The 23,729-nt window shown below is 43.6% G+C and overlaps 1 protein-coding gene across 2 annotated transcripts in view; it reads left to right on the top strand.

Annotated features, from left to right (window-relative positions):
• Window positions 1–23,729, top strand: part of LOC142662275 (G protein-activated inward rectifier potassium channel 4-like) — a 75,342-nt gene that overhangs the window by 17,100 nt on the left and 34,513 nt on the right. Inside the window, exon 2 of one of the 2 annotated variants that reach the window (XM_075840406.1) lies at window positions 1,839–1,936. The exons of the other annotated variant lie outside the window; for it this stretch is intronic. The gene's annotated coding sequence lies outside the window, so the exon portion shown is untranslated. The remainder of the gene's footprint in view (window positions 1–1,838; window positions 1,937–23,729) is intronic. 2 annotated transcript variants of the gene reach the window in all.

Here is a 23,729-nt window from a genome sequence, read left to right as displayed (position 1 = left end):
CTCATTACCAATTAGTGTGCAAATTACTCAGCAATTTTGAGTCATAGCGAGGGCTTAACGATAATGCCAAACGCGGTCAATTCGTGGGAAAGTAACGCTTGTATTTCATGTACCTTGCGTGAGATTGTGTCACAATACAGTTATGGCGCGGCTCTCTGGCGCCCCCTAACCTCCCTGTGTGAATCTACACCAAGTCATAGTTGTCGCACAGATATTAGTGTGATGGTTCTGCAGCCTATAAGAGAGCTGTGCTAAATTTGCTGGAGAAAAGAGGCGGGGCCATGACAACCTCTCCTTTATTTTGAATATTATGAAAGAAGTTGTCATAATAGACAGGAGCTGCCTGGGTGGAACTACTACTCCCCCTACTCCTTTGGTCAGCAGGGGGCAACAATGAGCACAGGAGAAGGCTCCACCCAGAGGAAAGAGACTATGAGTTCTATACTGAGGCATGATGGGAGTAAAATGAAGAATTAAAACAGGGATTTAGCAAAGCCTATTATTCCGAATTTAATTACCACGTAACTCAGGAACATTTACTGCCTCATCGTTGTTGCCCATTAAATATGGACTTCCCCTTTAAATACATCCACGTTACCTATTAACCACTCCTAATCAATCAAACGATCACATCTCCCCCATTTTTCCCAGTGAGACCTCAGCGCCCGTCCTCAGTGTTTTGTAAGCTTCTTGTGTTTGCGGACGCGTTTCATTAAATTACCGTCCCCCAGGAATTTCCTCGCCGTTCGGAGGATTTAACAGTATCTTATTGATTCCCGTGTCATTTAATTTATCGGCGCGTAACATTCCCAGTCCAATTGCTTTGTTATCTGTCCTGCCACAAGCCCTAACCTCGGTAGGAACGGAGAGATAATGATATCTCCAGATTTCACTTAAGTCAGGCCTATGGTAGGAATACACAATGCCTTAATGGGAGTCGGACAACAGTGCATGGTGCATTGTGGGTAATCCGGCCTATAAGATCATGTCAAATATTATACAGCAAACATCATTCTGGTTTAGGCTCTGTTCACATAAGGTGGAGTTATATAGAATACACATATTGTCTCTCTTCAGTCGTAAGCCCCTCCCCTATTGAGGCTCCTCCTCTTATCGAGGCTCCTCCCCCTCCTTCCAGGTGTGTCAGTTACCTGATATGTCATCTCACTGGTGGTTTAGAAACCTGTAGTTTATAATCATTCTATCCTGACTAATAGAAATCCACTCTCCAGGCACTGACTTCCTGGTGGGCTTCTGCTTATACTCAGCAGCCAATCTGAACAAACCGAGCTGCAGTGTAAAGCATTAAAAGGGACAGAACAGCAGCTTGAGCCACTGATGAGACAAGGGGTGGCTTTAAGACTACCTCAGACTCCAATATACAATGCAGCTAAGCTGGAGTCACTGATGGAGAAGAGCTAACACGATGAAACTAAAGAAAATAAATAGCAGGTAGTATCTTCTATATAATTATTAAAACCATGGCCCCTGTTTTAAGAAATAATGCCAGTCATACAACGCCATCCTGGGTGGCAAGATATTTAACCATTCACGTGTGGCACTAATACTGTACAAAGAGCTACAATGATGTCTATATGGCCCTTAGACTCTTGCACTCCCCCTGCTGGCCGAGTGTTGTAACTACATGGTGGTAGTTTCAGGCTACAGGGAATGCTGGAATATAATGTACACTAGAAATCAGCGGATCTTCTCAAGTTATGGATTTATTTAGCAGCGGGGTCAACATTTCTTAATTGGGGGTATTGATAAAAAAATGTCTGCCGCTGATGCGTGGTACAAGCGGTGCCCTTTAAGTCTTCTGCATTGCTATTTTCCAGATGGAAGATTTAATTACGCACGAGGCGGAAGGCAGGAATCCCAAGTAGGCGATTTGGCGTGTTGTGTGAGGAATGAAAGGCTCGGGGTCTGCAGGGAGGTAAGTCTTTAGGTATTCTGAAAGATCACGGCAGAATTCCTATATATTGATTTACTTCCGAAGCTTCTGCTTAACACGGCAAAGGCTCCAGCTCACACATGAAGGGGATTTGCCTGAACACTGGTAAATTATTAATTCTGAAACCTGATTTATAAAGAGCCGGTAGTCAGCGACCGCGACCTCACCACAGCATCATTTATTCCCTTTTTTCCCGTTTAAAACGATGCAATACATTCCCCGATCAGCCATAACATTACAACCACCCGCCTCATATTGTGTAGTCGCCCTCGTGCCGCCCATACAGTTATAACCCGACCAGACACGGACCCCACAAGACGTCTGACGGTTCCTGTGGTCTCCGGCACAAGTCGTCAGCAGCAGATCCTGTAAATCTTGTAAGGTGTGAGGTGCGGACTCCCGGGATCGGACTTGTTTTTCCGGCACATCCCACAGATGATCGATCGGTTGAGATCTGGGGAATTTAGAGATGACATATTGAAGTCTTTGTCGTGTTCCTCATCATTCCTGTACAATATCTGCAGTGTGGCGGGGGGCATTATCCTGCTGAAAGAGGGCGCTGCCATCAGGGAATAACGCTACCATGACGGGGGCACTTGGCTGCAGCAATGTTTAGGTCGGTGGTATGTGTCACATCCACATGAATGTCAGGACACAAGGTTTCCCAGCAGAACATTGTCCAGATCATCACACTGCCCCCGCCGGCTTGTCTTCTTCCCATAATGCATCCTGGTGCCATCTCTACCCCAGGTAGACGACGCGCGCGCACCCGGCCGTCCACATGATGTAACACGTGATTCATCAGACCAGGCGCCTCCTTCCATTGCTCCATTTCTGATGTTCATGCGCCAATTGTAAGGCGCTATCGGCAGTGGACAGGCGTCAGGATGGGCGTTCTGACCGGTCTGCGGCTACACGGCCCCATATACAGCAAGCTGCGATGTTCTGAGTGTCCTGACATTTTTCTATCATAGTCAGTGGTTAATATTTCGGTAATTTGTGCTACAGTAGATCTTTTGTGGGATCGGACCAGACAGGCTAGACTTCCCTCCCCCGCACATGAATGAGCCTTGTGCATCCATGACTCTGTCACCGGGTGTCCTTCTTCGGAGCACTTGTGGTAGGTACTGACCACTGTATACCGGGAACACCCCACAAGACTGGGAACACCCCACAAGACTGGGAACACCCCACAAGACCGGGAACACCCCACAAGACCGGGAATACCCCACAAGACCGGGAATACCCCACAAGATCGGGAACACCCCACAAGACCGGGAATACCCCACAAGACCGAGAATACCCCACAAGACCGAGAACACCCCACAAGACCGAGAACACCCCACAAGACCGGGAACATCCCACAAGACCGGGAACACCCCACAAGACCGGGAATACCCCACAAGACCGGGAATACCCCACAACACCGGGAACACTCCACAACATCGGGAACACTCCACAAGATCGGGAACACTCCACAAGATCGGGAACACTCCACAAGACCGGGAACACCCCACAAGACCGGGAACACCCCACAAGACCGGGAACACCTGTGATGGCAGGAAGGAGGTGAAGGGAAAGTGAGCCCTAATCTACCCACCGCCCTGTCCCTGCCTACTTGCAACGACCCGCCCTAGGCGACGAGGTACAACTGGGCGGCGGTCCCTACGCTGTCTAAGTGCACAGGAAAACAAACAGGGAACACGCAAGGGAAGGGGCAGTAGCCACGGAACGCCACGAGGAAACGGAGCGGCGAACGAACAGTCAGGACCAGGACGAAGTGAGTAACCCGAGCGGGCACGGAGACAGAAGCAAGCCAGGGGCAAAGCAAAGCAAGTCAAGTCAAGGAGAACTGCAGCAAGGCAGAAGCACGGCAGAAGCAGGCTGGAGCCAGCAGCAGTGGGGCCAGGAATCCAAAAGAATAACAAGCAATGAGGAAGAGAAAACTGCAGGTATAAATGGACAGGGGGCGGAGCTAACTCTGACTGACCAGGCCGCGATAGGCTCTCCCACTCCTGAGCCTGCCACCCTGATTGGTGGGAGCCGGTGTCAGTCTAAGAGGTCTGGCCTCAGGTGTCGACTGATTAACCCTGGGAGTCTCCACAGACGTAGTGCCTGGCAGATCCTTTACAGTACTCCCCCTTTTATGAGGGGCCACCGGACCCTTACTAAGAGGACCCGGTTTAGTGGGGAAGAGAAGGTGGAACCTCCTGACCAATACCCCAGCGTGAACATCTCGAGCAGGTACCCAAGTCCTCTCCTCCGGCCCGTATCCTCTCCAATGGACCAGGTACTGGAGGGAGCCCTGGATCATCCTACTGTCCACAATCTTGGCCACCTCGAATTCCACCCCCTCAGGGGTGAGAACGGGAACAGGAGGTTTCCTAGAGGGGGACCAGGACGGGGAGCAGCGTTTAAGGAGGGAAGCATGAAAGACGTCGTGTATGCGGAAGGATGGGGGCAGCTCCAGACGGAAGGATACAGGGTTGAGGACTTCAATGACCTTATAAGGCCCAATAAATCGGGGAGCAAACTTCCTGGACGGGACCTTAAGGCGCAAGTTCCTGGACGACAACCAGACCAAATCCCCGACGACAAACCGGGGGTTAGCAGAACGTCTACTATCCGCCTGAATCTTTTGTGCGCTCTGGGACGCCTCTAGGTTCTTCTGAACCTGGGCCCAGACAGTGCACAGTTCCCGATGAACATCCTCTACCTCAGGATTATTGGAACAACCAGGGGAGACGGAGGAGAACCTTGGGTTAAACCCGAAATTACAGAAAAACGGGGAGACCCCTGACGAGTTACTGACCCGGTTATTCAGGGAAAATTCAGCAAGGGGAAGGAATGAGACCCAATCGAATTGACAGTCAGAGATGAAACACCTTAAATATTGTTCCAGGGATTGGTTGGTCCTTTCCGTTTGGCCGTTAGTTTCGGGATGGAAGGCGGAGGAGAAGGACAGATCAATCTCCAACTTTTTACAAAAGGCTCTCCAAAATAAGGAAACAAATTGTACCCCTCTGTCCGAAACTATATTGACTGGGGCCCCATGGAGACGCAGGATGTGTTTCACAAACAAAGAAGCTAACGTCTTGGCGTTAGGTAGCTTCTTAAGGGGCACAAAGTGGCACATCTTGCTGAAGCGGTCGACTACCACCCACACCACCGACTTGCCCTGAGATGGAGGCAAATCGGTGATAAAATCCATGGAGATATGGGTCCAAGGTCTCTGGGGAATGGGCAAGGGACGTAGTAGGCCCGCAGGTCGGGACCTAGGGGTTTTGGACCTAGCGCAAACCTCACAAGCGGCGACGTAAGCCCTAACATCTTTAGGCAACCCAGGCCACCAATAGTTTCTGGTAATGAGGTGTTTGGTGCCCAAGATGCCAGGATGACCAGATAGAGCGGAGTCATGGTTTTCCCTGAGTACCCTCAGCCGGTATTGCAGGGGAACAAACAGTTTGTCCCCAGGGACGTTCCCGGGAGCTGCACCCTGATCAGCCGCGATATCAGAAGCTAAATCAGAATCCGTGGCAGAGACGATTATACCAGGGGGTAAAATACAAGCGGGATCCTTCTCGGAAGGAGGATTGGCCATGAAACTACGTGACAGAGCATCAGCCTTAATATTCTTGGACCCAGCCCTATAGGTAACCAAGAAATTAAATCTGGTAAAGAATAGTGCCCACCGAGCTTGTCTAGGATTAAGCCTCCGGGCCGATTCTAGGAAAACCAGATTCTTGTGATCCGTAAGGACCGTTACCTGGTGTCTGGCCCCCTCCAGGAAGTGCCGCCACTCCTCAAAAGCCCATTTAATGGCTAGAAGTTCGCGGTTGCCAATATCATAGTTACTCTCCGTGGGCGAAAACTTCCTAGAGAAGTAAGCACAGGGGCGGAGATGGGTGAGGGAGCTGGTACCCTGGGACAAGACGGCCCCCACTCCCACCTCGGAAGCGTCAACCTCCACAATAAATGGCTCCTCTTGGTTGGGCTGAATCAGCACGGGGGCCGAGATAAAGCACTTCTTGAGAGTCTCAAAGGCCTGGACGGCCTCAGGGGGCCAATGGAGGACATCAGCACCCTTGCGGGTAAGGTCCGTAAGAGGCTTAGCGACGACCGAGAAGTTGGCAATAAATCTCCTGTAATAGTTGGCGAACCCTAAAAAACACTGTAACGCCTTAAGGGAGGCAGGTTGGACCCATTCCGCCACAGCTTGAACCTTGGCAGGGTCCATGCGGAATTCATGAGGAGTGAGGATTTGCCCTAAAAATGGTATCTCCTGTACCCCAAAGACACATTTTTCAGTCTTAGCAAACAGATTATTCTCCCGAAGGACCTGGAGCACCTTCCTGACATGCTCCACGTGAGAAGACCAGTCCTTGGAAAACACCAGTATGTCATCAAGGTACACAACAAGAAAATTACCCAGGTACTCTCTCAGGATTTCATTAATAAAATTCTGGAAGACAGCAGGGGCGTTACACAACCCAAAGGGCATGACCAGGTATTCGAAATGACCCTCGGGTGTGTTGAACGCAGTTTTCCACTCATCCCCCTCTTTGATGCGGATAAGGTTATATGCCCCCCGTAGATCGAACTTAGAAAACCATTGGGCTCCCTGAACCTGATTAAAAAGATCCGGAATCAAAGGAAGTGGGTACTGGTTCCTTACAGTGACCTTATTCAGGTTACGATAATCAATGCACGGCCTAAGACCACCATCCTTCTTCCCCACGAAGAAGAAGCCAGCACCTACAGGAGAAGTCGAGGGGCGAATGAAACCCTTGGCCAGGCATTCCTGGATATACACCCTCATAGCTTCACGTTCAGGACATGAAAGATTAAATATCCTACCTTTAGGAAGCTTGGCACCAGGCACCAAATCGATAGCGCAATCGTAATCTCTATGGGGGGGCAACACCTCGGAGGCCTCCTTAGAAAACACATCGGCGAAGTCCTGAACGAACTCAGGAAGCGTGTTTACCTCCTCCCGGGGAGAAATAGAGTTAACAGAAAGACATGACATAAGACATTCATTACCCCATTTGGTGAGATCCCCAGTATTCCAATCAAACGTGGGATTATGCAACTGCAACCAGGGAAGGCCTAAAACCAGATCAGACGATAATCCCTGCATCACCAGTACAGAGCACTGCTCCAAATGCATGGAGCCAACCAGGAGTTCAAAAACAGGAGTATGCTGAGTAAAATAACCATTAGCAAGAGGAGTGGAGTCGATTCCTACTACAGGGATAGGATAAGGTAAATCAATACAAGGCATCTTTAGAGACATAGCAAATTCCACAGACATGATATTAGCAGATGAGCCAGAATCCACGAAAGCACTGCCCGTGGCAGACCGGCCAGCAAACGAGACCTGAAAGGGAAGCAAAATTTTATTGCGTTTCACATTAACGGGAAATACCTGTGCGCCCAAGTGACCTCCCCGATGATCACTTAGGCGCGGAAGTTTTCCGGCTTCTTATTCTTGCGCCTGGGACAGGTGTTCAGTAGATGCTTGTCGTCCCCACAGTAGAAGCAGAGACCGTTCATTCTGCGAAACTCCCTACGTTGTCGAGGGGACATGGAGGCCCCGAGTTGCATAGGTACCTCCGAGTCCTCCGTGGAGGGGCGAGGAGGCGGGACCTCGGGGGGGATCGCAGAAAAGTCAGAGGGGAGCACACTGAAGCGTTCTAGCTGACGTTCCCTGAGACGTCGGTCAAGTCGTACTGCTAGGGCCATAACCTGGTCAAGGGAGTCAGACGAGGGGTAGCTAACCAGCAGATCCTTCAGGGCGTCAGATAATCCTAACCTAAACTGGCACCTTAGGGCCGGATCGTTCCACTGAGAAGCTACGCACCACTTCCTAAAATCAGAACAGTATTCCTCAACCGGTCTCCTACCCTGACGTAAGGTCACCAACTGACTCTCGGCTAAAGCAGTCCTGTCAGTCTCGTCGTAAATGAGTCCGAGGGCAGAGAAAAAACGATCAACAGAGGAAAGTTCAGGGGCGTCAGGAGCCAAGGAGAAGGCCCACTCTTGGGGCCCTTCCTGGAGTCGGGATATGATGATACCCACCCGCTGGTTCTCGGAACCTGAGGAGTGGGGCTTAAGGCGGAAATATAGTCTGCAACTCTCCCGGAAGGAGAGAAACGTCTTACGGTCCCCTGAAAACCGGTCAGGTAACTTGAGGTCGGGTTCTAGAGGTGAGGTGGTGCGCCCAACCCTTTGGGCCAGGGCCTGGACCTGTAGGGAGAGGCCCTGCATCTGCTGGGTCAGGGTCTCAAGGGGGTCCATGATAGCGACAGCGTAGGAGAAATGGTAGACTAGGTAAGGGCTTGTTATTCTGTGATGGCAGGAAGGAGGTGAAGGGAAAGTGAGCCCTAATCTACCCACCGCCCTGTCCCTGCCTACTTGCAACGACCCGCCCTAGGCGACGAGGTACAACTGGGCGGCGGTCCCTACGCTGTCTAAGTGCACAGGAAAACAAACAGGGAACACGCAAGGGAAGGGGCAGTAGCCACGGAACGCCACGAGGAAACGGAGCGGCGAACGAACAGTCAGGACCAGGACGAAGTGAGTAACCCGAGCGGGCACGGAGACAGAAGCAAGCCAGGGGCAAAGCAAAGCAAGTCAAGTCAAGGAGAACTGCAGCAAGGCAGAAGCACGGCAGAAGCAGGCTGGAGCCAGCAGCAGTGGGGCCAGGAATCCAAAAGAATAACAAGCAATGAGGAAGAGAAAACTGCAGGTATAAATGGACAGGGGGCGGAGCTAACTCTGACTGACCAGGCCGCGATAGGCTCTCCCACTCCTGAGCCTGCCACCCTGATTGGTGGGAGCCGGTGTCAGTCTAAGAGGTCTGGCCTCAGGTGTCGACTGATTAACCCTGGGAGTCTCCACAGACGTAGTGCCTGGCAGATCCTTTACAACACCTCACAAGACCGGGAACACCCCACAAGACCGGGAACATCCCACAAGACCGGGAACATCCCACAAGACCGGGAACACCCCACAAGACCGGGAATACCCCACAAGACCGAGAACACCCCACAAGACCGAGAACACCCCACAAGACCGGGAACACCCCACAACACCGGGAACACTCCACAAGATCGGGAACACTCCACAAGATCGGGAACACCCCACAAGACCGGGAACACCCCACAAGACCGGTAACACCTCACAAGATCGGGAACACCCCACAAGACCGGGAACACCTCACAAGACCGGGAACACCCCACAAGACCGGGAACACCCCACAAGACCGGGAACACCCCACAAGACCGGGAACACACCACAAGACCGGGAATACCCCACAATGCCGGGAATACCCCACAACACCGGGAACACCCCACAACACCGGGAACACTCCACAACATCGGGAACACTCCACAAGATCGGGAACACCCCACAAGACCAGGAACACCTCACAAGACCGGGAACACCCCACAAGACCGGGAACACCTCACAAGACCGGGAACACCCCACAAGACCGGGAACACCCCACAAGACCGGGAACTTCCCACAAGACCGGGAACACCCCACAAGACCGGGAACACACCACAAGACCGGGAATACCCCACAAGACCGGGAACACCCCACAAGACCGGGAATACCCCACAAGACCTTGAACAACCCACAAGACCGGGAACACCCCACAAGACCGGGAACATCCCAGAAGACCGGGAACATCCCAGAAGACCGGGAACATCCGAGAAGACCGGCTGTTCTGGAGATGTTCTGACCCGATCATCTACACATCACAATTTGGTCCTTGACACAGTCGTACAGATGTTTACACTTGCCCAATTTTCCTGTTTCCAACATCAACTTCAAGAACTGACTGATCACCTGATCTTAATATCCCCCCCGCCTTGTCAGGCGCCATTATAACCAGGGACTCTTCATGGCACCTGTATAATGTCTATGGAGAGCGGAGCGGGGGAAAACACGATGTCGGCCCACCAAATTGATTTGTTTTCCTCCTTTTCTCTATTGTTGCTTATATAGCGCCAACATATTCTGCAGCGCTGCGTCACTCATATCGGTGCCTGTCCCCAATGGACCACACAATCTAAATTCCCTTTCTGAAAGACATACACTAGGGCCAACCTGGTTAATGGTCCAGCAAGGACAAAAAGTGACGTGCTATAAACGCCATTTTCATGGTGCCCAAAGAGATTTCTCACTTTCCTTCCCCCCACTCAGAAGTGAAGCCGAGGAAATTTCTTAAAGCTACATGACCCTCAGTACCCTACACACCAATGGATTTATGTCTTATTAAAGTGTGGGGGGAAACTGGACGGCATACAAGCTCCTTGCAGGTGTTGCCCCTGGGTGGATTTGAACCCAGGACCTCAGAGCGGCAAGTGAGGCTTAGTTCTAATCTGTCCATTATGACTGCCATACTGGGCTAGTGATGTCATAGCGCCCTCTGCAGTGTCATCACATAGTGAGATGCTCAGCCAATCACCCAGCTGACCACTTAACTGGCGGATGCACCACTGGGTCTTAGTGCCCCCTCTGTTGTGTTACTCTGCCACTCCATCCTCCTATGTCTCCATGTTGCTTGTACTTCTATACATTTGAACAGTTGCCCTCTGATATTCATGGATCATGGGCAGCACTCGCTAATACTCAGGTAATTACGCCATCCATCAGGAAGAGGTCACTATTATTGATATTTCCTCGTGTCGTTGGGCCTTCAGCGGCAGTTAAGGGGTTGAGCTGAGCGCGTTATGGATGAGGGCCACCTGCGGATTCCACTTAAAAGTCCTTGAGCATCTCCTGTGCTGTCCTATCCTGAGCGGAGCATCCATCATCTCACAGGGGTTTATTACCACAGAGGAGACACCGCGGCCCGGGAAATCACCGTCCTCAGGAAGAGATGAAGAGCAAACGATGTATATTTATGTAATCGCCGCCGCAGCCCGGGCCCCGACCGGTGATCAACAAGACAAGATATACACCAACACTGCAGAGATAGACATAGAATTATCTATCTATCTATCTATCTATCTATCTATCTATCTATCTATCTATCTATCTATCTATCTATCTATCTATCTAATATCTATCTATCTATCTATCTATCTATCTATCTATCTATCTATCTATCTATCTATCTATCTCATATCTATCTATCTATCTATCTATCTATCTATCTATCTATCTATCTATCTATCTATCTATCTATCTATCTATCTATCTATCTATCTATCTATCTATCTATCTATCTATCTATCTATCTATCTATCTATCTCATATCTCTATCTATCTATCGATCTATCGATCTATCTATCTATCTCATATCTATCTATCTATCTCATATCTATCGATCTATCTATCTATCTCATATCTATCTATCTATCTCATATCTATCTATCTCATATCTATCTATCTCATATCTATCTATCTATCTATCTATCTATCTATCTATCTATCTATCTATCTATCTATCTATCTATCTATCTATCTATCTATCTCACATCTATCTATCTCATATCTATCTATCTCATATCTATCTATCTATCTCATATCTATCTATCTCATATCTATCTATCTATCTATCTATCTATCTATCTATCTATCTATCTATCTATCTATCTATCTATCTATCTATCTATCTATCTATCTATCTATCTATCTATCTCACATCTATCTATCTCATATCTATCTATCTCATATCTATCTATCTATCTCATATCTATCTATCTATCTCATATCTATCTATCTATCTATCTATCTATCTATCTATCTATCTATCTATCTATCTATCTATCTATCTCACATCTATCTATCTCATATCTATCTATCTCATATCTATCTATCTATCTCATATCTATCTATCTCATATCTATCTATCTATCTATCTATCTATCTATCTATCTATCTATCTATCTATCTATCTATCTATCTATCTATCTATCTCATATCTATCGATCTATCTATCTCATATCTATCTATCTCATATCTATCGATCTATCTATCTATCTATCTATCTGTATATATTATAGTAACATAGTAATACATTATATTGCACTTAACATAAATGTAATTTCTTATTAGAATTGTTTCGGGGGTGTTCTTGTCACTTATTTTCACATTCGGTGGATATCATTAGGGTCCCGTCTTTGTCATTAATCTCTGTTCTGCGCTTCTCTTATTTGATTGCAGAAATTACATATAAGTGGTAATTTTTAACCCGAGCTGCTGAAATATTGATCTTCTGTTTATAAAAGGGAAGTGATTGTAGTTATTACAGTGAGATCTGCAGCGATTAAGGGAGGATGGATGATCACCGGGACCTCCTGATGAGCAATACGAAATAACTGGAGATTATATTGCAGAATATGACAGTAAAATATGTGACCCTGAGGTCATCGGAAGTCATTATATCAGGCAGTGTGAGGGGGAGGGAGGGATGGATGGATAGATATGAGATAGATAGATATGAGATAGATAGATAGATATGAGATAGATAGATATGAGATAGATAGATAGATATGAGATAGATAGATAGATATGAGATAGATAGATATGAGATATATAGATATGAGATAGATAGATATGAGATAGATAGATATGAGATAGATAGATATGAGATAGATAGATAGATAGATAGATAGATAGATAGATAGATAGATAGATAGATAGATAGATAGATATGAGATAGATAGATATGAGATAGATAGATAGATATGAGATAGATAGATAGATAGATAGATAGATAGATAGATAGATAGATAGATAGATAGATAGATAGATAGATAGATAGATAGATAGATAGATAGATAGATAGATAGATAGATACGGTAGATAGATAGATAGATAGATAGATAGATAGATAGATAGATAGATAGATAGATAGATAGATAGATAGATAGATAGATAGATAGATAGATAGATAGATAGATAGATAGATAGATATGAGATAGATAGATATGAGATAGATAGATATGAGATAGATAGATAGATAGATAGATAGATAGATAGATAGATAGATAGATAGATAGATAGATAGATAGATAGATAGATAGATAGATAGATAGATAGATAGATAGATATGAGATAGATAGATAGATAGATAGATAGATAGATAGATAGATAGATAGATAGATAGATAGAGAGATAAATATGAGGTAGATATATAGATTGACCCTCAGTGTGAGAGTGATGACATAAATATATATGTATCAGCTTGGAGTCGCATTTTACCTGTACCAATACATTGTAGCAAACCTTCAGAACAGGGGAGAGAGTGACTTGTGCCGCTGATGCGTTTACCTCACAGAGGATGATATAGACTGGATAGAACAGTAGTATCAGATTTTAGCCTGTGGGTGTAAACAAGAATTTTCATATTTACTGACAGCAAGCAGAGATCTTGAAAATGGAGATGAATTAAATTTGAAAGTGGCAAGTAACATATAGTAAAGCCTAAATCCTTTGTGGCTTCAAAACCTGTGCTTCTAGGACCGGCGTGTGGGAGGAGAGGGCGCACATGCTGTTTAGGAACATGTCTTGGAATTGTTTGGGATTGTGAAACGTTGTGAAGAATGAAGAGTTAATTTTTTTGCGTGCCTTGCGGCCTGTGTGTAATGATTGTATCCCAGATACCAGGATGTAGCAGAGAACCAGTACCAGCTCAGTCAGTAATGGGAATACTGGGAGTTGTGATAGGGGAGGCCTCCGCACTGGTTCATCATTCATTACGAGACGAGGTCCCCGGATAATTCCAGTACAACCAGTTCTGGGCAAAAATGTCATGTTAGTTCTGGCTCAGGCTCCAAGCGTTTGTACAGACCAATCTAATCTAGAAATAACAGGGACGGGGGAAGAAGTCCAGTCCTCAGACCGGTCACATAATGTCTAATACTCATCAGTCCTCAGACCGGTCACATAATGTCTAATACTCATCAGTCCTCAGACCGGTCACATAATGTCCAATACTCATCAGTCCTCAGACCGGTCACATAATGTCCAATACTCATCAGTCCTCAGACCGGTCACATAATGTCCAATACTCATCAGTCCTCAGACCGGTCACATAATGTCCAACACTCATCAGTCCTCAGACCGGTCACATAATGTCCAACACTCATCAGTCCTCAGACCGGTCACATAATGTCCAATACTCATCAGTCCTCAGACCAGTCACATATGTCCAATACTCATCAGTCCTCAGACCGGTCACATAATGTCCAATACTCATCAGTCCTCAGACCGGTCACATAATGTCCAATACTCATCATTACTATTATTGTTGGTATTATTATTATATTATTATTATTATTATTATTATTATTATTATTATTATTACTTTTATTATTATTATTATTATTATTATTATTATTATTATTATTATTATCTTGCAATGTCTTGAATTGATTTAATCTCTTCTGAAAACAATAAAAAAAAAAAAATAACAATAATAATAAAAATTCATAATGATAACTAAAGAATACTCCTAATAATAAAATAATAATGAAAAAAATAATGATAATAATGATAATAATAATAATATAATGCTATTTTTTCACTCGTTATTCTTATTTCTCGATTTTCTCTCTTAGGGTATGTTCACACGGCCTATTTACGGACGTAAATCGGGCGTTTTTGCCCCGAATTACGCCCGAAAATAGCGCCTCAATAGCGCTGACAAACATCTGCCCATTGAAAGCAATGGGCAGACGTTTGTCTGTTCACACGAGGCGTTCAAATGACGGCGCGTAAATAGACGCCCGCGTAGAAGAAGTGACCTGTCACTTCTTTGGCCGTAATTGGAGCCGCTATTCATTGACTCCAATGAATAGCAGCGCTAATTACGGCCGTAATTGACGCGCCGTTCAAGCGCCTGCACATGCCGGTACGGCTGAAATTACGGGGATGTTTTCAGGCTGAAACATCCCCGTAATTTCAGCCGTTACGGACCCCCGCCGTGTGAACATACCCTTATTATCAGCATTTCTCCTCTCATGACTTTGATAAATTCCTCGGACCTCCTAATTATTTTGATATACGTCTGTGACTATCAGAACGATTCTATATCTCTCTGCCCTCCGGTCCTCTCCTTCATCTTCCATTTATAATATATGTCATTTTGGGGTGGAGGACGGTCACGCACGCGCCAGCCTCTGCTCCCTGCTGCTCATATCTGTGTAGGGTCGAAATAATACAAAAAGAATAAAAGCTTTACTATGATACAGATGTGTCATATGTTCCGTTTCATGTTACGGAGATGGATAGCGGCGTCCTTTGTATAGAATCATTATGAGGGGACGATAGAGAGCATGGGTTGTAACATCATGTTATATACTCCAGTCACATCCAGAGCTGCAGTCAAAACTCTGCTGTCTTTTACTTGGAAACTGTCAGCAAAGTGCTGACAGACACTCCCCAATAGCTAAGGTGGACTCCTATAATTTGCAAAAAACGTATGCATTGGAGCCCAAAGATCCCTCTGCATTTAGGAGGCCAGCAGTACTGTGTGTGGCCCTTCTGTAGGTTTTGGACTGGGGCCCTATCTTTCAAGCTACACTATTGACTACATCTCCTTCAATGCAATACAGTAGAACATGGTCTGTACAAAGACTGAACCAGCAGGAGGCAAAAGGAAGATGTGAGGTTCTGTCCCTTGAGAAATAACAGGAACCTAGCAGATTTTTGAATGCAGCTCTGGATGTGACTGGAGCATAAGACCAGTATCGGATAAGTAAAGCAAAATAAATGCAAAGTTATAAGTGGACAAACTGTTAAATACTGTTCAGGTTTGTTCTTTATTACACGTTTCTTGCTTAAGCGCTGAGTAACTTTGTTTCTGTGTCTTCTCCACTGACAAAGAAATAGGTCAATTTGCAACGTTGTTCTTCTGCAACAATGTTTCATCTTCCTTTGCTTTGGAAGATTAGACTTGATTTGATTCTTCATCAGAAAATCCCCCTCTTCGTCATTGCTCCAGATCTGCGCTGTTATTTGACTCACAATCCCATAATGCACTGCGGCGGTAATGAGTAATTGGGAGCCGGGGCCTGAACTTGTCTCCTACCTGTCAGGCTTCAATAACAAGCGCAAAAGTAGAAGAAAACTCATTTAACGTTTCCCTTGACATTGACTTCACCTTCTGCTCCTGATTTTAGAGGAAATTGCTGCAAATTTAAATCCATTTTATCCTGAACGATCGATTACGGGACTATTGCTTCCGATGTGGCGCTGAAATCATTTGTTTGGGTGCTGTGGGGATGAGAGATTTACTTGTGAACTATAAAACATGGACACATTCCCGTCTCATGACACTACCCCCCCCCTCCCCCCCCAAACCTCCCGACTTTCACACATTGTTAAGAGCGACAACTCATGGAGAGCGACAACACTTTTTAATGTGAAGTCATTCCCTAATAGTGTCCCTACCACACCATGTAATGCCCCCAAAGTGCCCCCGCACAGCATAATGTGACCACAGTGCCCCCACAAAGTATAATGCCCCCATAGTGCCTCCCCACATAATGTAATACTGCCATAGTGCCCCCCGCATAGTATACTGCCTCCATAGCACCCCCGCACACTGTAATACCTTTATAGTTCCCTTACACAGTAAAACTCCCCCATAGTGCCCCTACACAGAGTATAATGTGGCCACAGTGCCCCCACGCACAGTTTCATGCCCTCATAGTGCAACTCACAGTATAATGCCCCCAAAGTGCCTCCTTACACTATAGTATACTGCCCCATAGAGCCTCCCACAAATTATAATGCCCCCATAGTGCCTCCCCACATAATGCAATACTGCCATAGTGCCCCCCTCCACATAGTCTAATGCACCTATAGTGCCCCCACACAGTGTAATATCTTCAGAGTTCCCTTACACAGTAAGGCGCTGTTCAGACGTGGCACAATTTTTCCGCTGCAAATGTTGGTGCAGATTTGGGGCAATTACACAACGAATCTGCAGCAACATTTGCATATTTGACAGGTAATTCAGACGTTGCAGATATCACAGCGGACTTGTCACAGATTTCAGTTTTTGCATTGCAAACGCTGAAATCCGCAGTGAAATTCCACTTCTTCTCCGCAACATCATGTGCATGCAGCAGAGGGGAAATTCTGCACCACAGCCTGATTTCCGCACAGTTATTTTCTGCAATGTCTGAACTAAGTTTCCTAAAAATGTATAGAAAGAAATGTAAAAAACGGCTACTGCAGAATTCCACTACGGACTGTCCACAGCGCAATTCAACAGCAATTCCGCCATGTCTGAACGTGCCCTAAAACTCCCCCATAGTGCCCCCACACAGGCTAATGCCCCCTTAGTGCCTCCTAAAAATAATAACATAAATACTGACCTATCCCTGTTCCCACGACAAATGTAGAGGATCCCTGAGCCGATCGGTCCGTGCTGTGTGTGGTTCGGCGCAGTCATGTGCAATGACAAAACTGTTTTGTTCCTATCTGCGTCCCCCTGAGGACGCGGATACAGTAGAAACCATAACATGTCACCGGCCGCTCGGGACAGTGTGACATCACCTGGAATTCATGAATGTCCCGCTAAATCCAGGACGGTTGGGAGACATGCTACCCATGTCACATGCACTCCTGTCCTTAGGAACATAGTAAACTCCTCTCCTCAATTACTCTGTGCTGCTGGAGGACCCTGCTGATTCCTCTGGGAAAATCACAGTTTGTGACATATACAGGGTTATCACACTCCTCTTCTAAAATACTCTGTGCTGCTGGTAGACCCTGTTCTTTTCTTGTGTGACTCTCAGTCTGTGATCTTCCACAACTTTAGCAAGCTTATCTCCTGAAATACTCTGTGTTGCTAAGGACCCTGCTCTTTCCACTATGTAACCCTCAGTCAGTAGCCTCCCAAAAGATCAGCCCACTCCTTACCTAAAATACTCTGTGCTGCTCATATTTGTCTCTGTATCCCTGATCACATCAGAACACTGTCCCTGTTACATAAAGTTCTGTCCTCACTAAGAGCATCTTAAGACAAACACACTCATCTCCTGAAATACTCTGTGCTGCTGGAGGACTTTACTCCAACCGGTATGTAACTCTCAGTATGTGTAACCTCTGTGTTCACTGATTATTTTACCCACTCTCATGTGATGACTGATAGGCTGAGATCCCCTACAATGGGTGTCCTGTACGTGTCTATGTGAAGTCTCCTCCGGTCATTCTGTCTCAGCCATATGTGAACATCTTCCAAATTTGTCTCTGAAGTTATTTGAAATCCCCGAGTATAATCTGATGCCACCTTGTCTGCCCAACTCTGCCACCGTCACAGATGGCCGTCATATATCTGAGTACAGCATCAATGATTTATCACACAAGATTGTCATCACATAAATATCCAGCCTGCGAATGAGAGAGATCAAAATCCAGAGGAATCCTGCAGATAATGAATACCCATTCAAGAGCGGAGTACAACTAAAAAGAAACTCCACATCCATATTCTTGTACATAGGGGGCAGTATTATAGTAGTTATATTCTTGTATATAGGAACAGTATTATAGTAGTTATATTCTTGTATATAGGGTTCAGTATTATAGTAGTTATATTCTTGTATATAGGGGCAGTATTATAGTAGTTATATTCTTGTATATAGGGGGCAGTATTATAGTAGTTATATTCTTGTGTATAGGAGACAGTATTATAGTAGTTATATTCTTGTGTATAGGAGACAGTATTATAGCAGTTATATTCTTGTATATAGGGGGCAGTATTATAGTAGTTATATTCTTGTATATGGTGCAGTATTATAGTAGTTATATTCTTGTATATAGGAGCAGTATTATAGTAGTTATATTCTTGTATATAGGAGCAGTATTATAGTAGTTATATTCTTGTATATAGGGGCAGTATTATAGTAGATATATTCTTGTATATAGGGGCAGTATTATAGTAGATATATTCTTGTATATAGGGGCAGTATTATAGTAGATATATTCTTGTATATAGGAGCAGTATTATAGTAGTTATATTCTTGTATATAGGAGCAGTATTATAGTAGTTATATTCTTGTATATAGGGGGCAGTATTATAGTAGTTATATTCTTGTATATAGGAGCAGTATTATAGTAGTTATATTCTTGTATATAGGAGCAGTATTATAGTAGTTATATTCTTGTATATAGGAGCAGTATTATAGTAGTTATATTCTTGTATATAGGGGCAGTATTATAGTAGTTATATTCTTGTATATAGGGGGTAGTATTATAGTAGTTATATTCTTGTATATAGGGGGCAGTATTATAGTAGTTATATTCTTGTATATAGGGGGCAGTATTATAGTAGTTATATTCTTGTATATAGGGGCAGTATTATAGTAGTTATATTCTTGTATATAGGGGCAGTATTATAGTAGATATATTCTTGTATATAGGGGGCAGTATTATAGTAGTTATATTCTTGTATATAGGGGCAGTATTATAGTAGTTATATTCTTGTATATAGGAGCAGTATTATAGTAGTTATATTCTTGTATATAGGAGGCAGTATCATAGTAGTTATATTCTTGTATATAGGGGGCAGTATTATAGTAGTTATATTCTTGTATATAGGGGGCAGTATTATAGTAGTTATATTCTTGTATATAGGGGCAGTATTATAGTAGTTATATTCTTGTATATAGGAGCAGTATTATAGTAGTTATATTCTTGTATATAGGGAGCAGTATTATAGTAGTTATATTCTTGTATATAGGGGGCAGTATTATAGTAGTTATATTCTTGTATATAGGAGCAGTATTATAGTAGTTATATTCTTGTATATAGGAGCAGTATTATAGTAGTTATATTCTTGTATATAGGAGCAGTATTATAGTAGTTATATTCTTGTATATAGGGGCAGTATTATAGTAGATATATTCTTGTATATAGGGGGCAGTATTATAGTAGTTATATTCTTGTATATAGGGGCAGTATTATAGTAGTTATATTCTTGTATATAGGAGCAGTATTATAGTAGTTATATTCTTGTATATAGGGGCAGTATTATGGTAGTTATATTCTTGTATATAGGGGGCAGTATTATAGTAGTTATATTCTTGTATATAGGGGCAGTATTATAGTAGTTATATTCTTGTATATAGGAGCAGTATTATAGTAGTTATATTCTTGTATATAGGAGCAGTATTATAGTAGTTATATTCTTGTATATAGGGGCAGTATTATAGTAGATATATTCTTGTATATAGGGGGCAGTATTATAGTAGTTATATTCTTGTATATAGGGGCAGTATTATAGTAGTTATATTCTTGTATATAGGAGCAGTATTATAGTAGTTATATTCTTGTATATAGGAGGCAGTATTATAGTAGTTATATTCTTGTATATAGGGGCAGTATTATAGTAGTTATATTCTTGTATATAGGAGCAGTATTATAGTAGTTATATTCTTGTATATAGGGGCAGTATTATAGTAGTCATATTCTTGTATATAGGAGCAGTATTATAGTAGTTATATTCTTGTATATAGGGCGCAGTATTATAGTAGTTATATTATTGTATATAGGGGCAGTATTATAGTAGTTATATTCTTGTATATAGGGGGCAGTATTATAGTAGATATATTCTTGTATATAGGAGCAGTATTATAGTAGTTATATTCTTGTATATAGGGGGCAGTATTATAGTAGTTATATTCTTGTATATAGGGGGCAATATTATAGTAGTTATATTCTTGTATATAGGGGCAGTATTAGGGCATGCCCACACGTGGCGGATTTCCTCCGCAACTGTCCGCATCAATGCCGCACAGAATCTGCGTTGCAGATTCTGCGGCGGATCTGCCCAAAATGTGCAGTAAATTGATGCGGACTAGCTGCTGCGGACTGCGGTAAAAGTGCTTCCCTTCTCTGTATCAGTGCAGGATAGAGAGAAGGGACAGCACTTTCCCTAGTGAAAGTAAACTAATTTCATACTTACCGGCCGTTGTCTTGGTGACGCGTCCCTCTTTCGGCATCCAGCCCGACCTCCCTGGATGACGCGGCAGTCCATGTGACCGCTGCAGCCTGTGATTGGCCTGTGATTGGCTGCAGCCGTCACTTAGACTGAAACGTCATCCTGGGAAGCCGGACTGGAGACAGAAGCAGGGAGTTCTCGGTAAGTATGAACTTATATTTTTTTACAGGTTGCTGTATATTGTGATCGGTAGTCACTGTCCAGGGTGCAGAAACAGTTACTGCCGATCGCTTAACTCTTTCAGCACCCTGGACAGTGACTATTTACTGACATCTCCTAGCAACGCTCCCGTAATTCCGGGAGCCCCATTGACTTCCTCAGTCTGGCTGTAGACCTAGAAATACATAGGTCCAGCCAGAATGAAGAAATGTCATGTCAAAAAAGCAAGACGCATCCGCAGCACACATAACATGTGCATGACAGCTGCGGACTTCATTGCGGAATTTAGAATCTCCATTGAAGTCAATGGAGAAATTCCGCCATGAGGCCGCAACCAGTCCGCCACTGCTCCGCAACAGACAGAGCATGCTGCGGACACCAAATTCCGCTCCGCAGCCTATGCTCCGCAGCGGAATTTTCAGCCTCGTCTAAACGAACACTGCTAAATAGAAGTGGAAGGCAATGGAGAAACGGCTCCACTGCGGATTAACGCTGTGGAGTGTCCGCAGCGGAATTCAAGAGCAATTCCGCCACGTGGGGCTTTGCCCTAACAGTCCTTCTAGGTTCTATGGTCATAGCTGTAATAATTTAGTCTACACATCTCCCAATCACTAATCTCACAATTTTGATCACAGCCAGGGTTCATTTACAAAAACTCCCAGGAATCTTAATTACCCTAAATGCAGTTTTGATTGACACAGAGACCACACAGAACTGCAGCTGATAATCCCTCCTTGTATAATAACATCTTCCCCAGGGGGGGGGCGATTATCAACAAATTCATGTTCTAAAGAGGAGTGACTGTGGCTTCTTTTTAGATTTACCCGGTGACTGCCGGGAGCAGAAGCTTCTATACATCAAAACTGGAAAAGAGACAATACAGCCAAATCTTATGTCTGCATATCTGTACCCCACGGCTGGTAATAAAGCGGACGCTGGCTGCGCCTTACACAGAAAAAAGGATAAAACTGACACGTTGAAAGGCCTGATCCATAATTTTGTACGCCTGTCATATCAGTCTATATATGCCCCAAATACATCACTGATAGGGACGTGATATCACCTAAAGTGGGAGCAAAAATATTTCAGAATAATTTTTTTTTATATGTAGGAGTGTCGTACAGTAGTTGCATTGTCGCACTATGTATAATACCCAACACCACTCAAAATTAATGATGCGCTTAATGTTCTTAGGTACCATAGTGAATATATTTCATAAAATTGGTTGTTTTACACACAGTGTATGTTTTTCTAAATGTTTCTATTATCTCTGGATTCAGCCCGGATCTCATATCCTCTTTTCTCTAGTAGAAGATTTCTCTTATACTCAATGTTACCCACTAATGAGTACTGTAGAGTGGGGAAAGGGAAGTGACAACTATCTCACAAAAATTGTTATCATTGATAATACCATACAGCTGCTGTTTTCATAAACTGTGGGGGAATATATTTATAAAGTACTATAATACTGCCCCTTATGTACAACAATATAAATACTATAATACTGCACCCTATATACAATAATATAACTACTATAATACTGCTCCTATATACAATAATATAACTACTATAATACTGCCCCTATATACAAGAATATAACTACTATAATACTGCCCCTATATACAAGAATATAACTACTATAATACTGCCCCCTATATACAAGAATATAACTACTATAATACTGCCCCTAGATACAAGAATATAACTACTATAATACTGCCCCCTATATACAAGAATATAACTACTATAATACTGCCCCTAGATACAAGAATATAACTACTATAATACTGCCCCCTATATACAAGAATATAACTACTATAATACTGCCCCTATATACAATAATATAAGTACTATAATACTGCCCCTATATACAATAATATAACTACTGTAATACTGCCCCCTATATACAAGAATATAACTACTATAATACTGCCCCCTATATACAAGAATATAACTACTATAATACTGCTCCTATATACAAGAATACAACTACTATAATACTGCCCCCTATATACAATAATATAACTACTATAATACTGCCCCTATATACAATAATATAACTACTGTAATACTGCCTCCTATATACAAGAATATAACTACTATAATACTGCTCCCTATATACAAGAATATAACTACTATAATACTGCTCCTATATACAAGAATATAGCTACTATAATACTGTAATACTGCCTCCTATATACAAGAATATAAGTACTATAATACTGCCCCTATATACAATAATATAACTACTGTAATACTGCCTCCTATATACAAGAATATAACTACTATAATACTGCCCCTATATACAATAATATAACTACTGTAATACTGCCTCCTATATACAATAATATAACTACTATAATACTGCCCCTTATGTACAATAATATAAATACTATAATACTGCTCCTATATACAATAATATAACTACTATAATACTGCTCCTATATACAAGAATATAACTACTATAATACTGCCCCCTATATACAAGAATATAACTACTATAATACTGCCCCCTATATACAATAATATAACTACTATAATACTGCTCCTATATACAAGAATATAACTACTATTAATACTGCTCCCTATATACAATAATATAACTACTATAATAGTGCCCCCTATATACAAGAATATAACTACTAT

Source organism: Rhinoderma darwinii, chromosome 10, assembly GCF_050947455.1.
Source record: "Rhinoderma darwinii isolate aRhiDar2 chromosome 10, aRhiDar2.hap1, whole genome shotgun sequence".
In the NCBI taxonomy this organism is placed as follows: Eukaryota; Metazoa; Chordata; class Amphibia; order Anura; family Rhinodermatidae; genus Rhinoderma; species Rhinoderma darwinii.
The sequence above is the reverse complement of the archived record's forward strand: the minus strand, read 5'-3'. Positions and strand labels throughout refer to the sequence as shown.